General features: G+C 47.3%; 1 non-coding gene across 1 annotated transcript; it reads left to right on the top strand.

Annotated features, from left to right (window-relative positions):
* The first annotated feature begins 668 nt into the window (after positions 1-668).
* On the top strand, positions 669-740 carry Trnac-gca (transfer RNA cysteine (anticodon GCA)). Its single transcript has one exon. It is a non-coding gene; the product is annotated as a tRNA-Cys (tRNA).
* The last annotated feature ends 306 nt before the right edge of the window (positions 741-1046 follow it).

The following is a 1046-nucleotide window of genomic DNA, read 5'->3' as shown; positions in this document are numbered from 1 at the left end:
TCATGTCAATCAAACTCTTCTCTAAGACTCTGTCACCTGATGATCACGTTACCAACCACTGTCCTGTGTCATGCTCCAGTGATCATGATCTCCAGATGTCTTTGTCATATATGGAGACTGTGCATTGACTTGGTTATTAACCAGGAGTGTTTGCTTGTCTGAAACCCTTGTCTTTTTCTTCCACATCTACTGCATGGAAAGGCAGAAAAGAAAAAGCATAACTCCAAAGAGCATGTCCATCAGAAATGCCCACAGAGTTTGCTAGAGACACAGAAGACACTGGGTCCCTCCTAGAGACTCTGACCAAGGACTTCTCAGTGGACAGAGAAGCTTCCCTGCGTCCACTCCTGCCTCCCATTCACCTACAAAGGTCAGCTAAGCAGCCAGGGTATTTGCATATGGCTCCTCCAGTTGGGCTGAAGGAGGCTGAAACAGCACCAGCTGAAGCCTCCTGAACTGAATGCCCCTGCCTCCACTAGGATCTAAGGCAGGAGAATGCCAGCCATTTATGAGGACTTGGCAGTCAGATGTGCAGAGGCAGCTCAGGGCTGGGCCTCACAGGAGGAAGCAGATGATGGCAGAGCACTGGCAAGTGCACATGACAGAAGTTAACAGCCAGGGAGTGGCTATGCAGGTTCTGAGTTCCCAATGAAACATTAATAACAGGTGGGGGTATAGCTCAGGGTTAGAGCATTTGACTGCAGATTAAGAGGTCCCTGGTTCAAATCCAGGTGCCCTCTTCTTAGGGTTTCTTTTAGATGTCAGATAGTAAATTGTCTTCATGTAGTACATGTCTTTATGGTCAACAAGAACAAAATAGAACTCCTGTTGCCCACATTGTCACTTGTCCTAGATGGTGCCCATTATGTGTCGATTTCCTTTTACTGGTGTACTGAATTTACTCATGCTTCACCGGTTTGCTATTCTCTGAGGCCCATTCTGGTCATAGTCACAGTTGTGGCATGGATTTTCCTCTCTGAATGTGACCCCATGGCTCACTCACTCCAGGACATTAAGGTTAGAGGAGGCTTGGAGCAGAATCAGCA

The sequence above is a fragment of the Psammomys obesus genome, unplaced genomic scaffold (genome assembly GCF_907164565.1).
Source record: "Psammomys obesus unplaced genomic scaffold, mPsaObe1.curated_primary_1811, whole genome shotgun sequence".
Taxonomy (NCBI): Eukaryota; Metazoa; Chordata; class Mammalia; order Rodentia; family Muridae; genus Psammomys; species Psammomys obesus.
The sequence above is the reverse complement of the archived record's forward strand: the minus strand, read 5'-3'. Positions and strand labels throughout refer to the sequence as shown.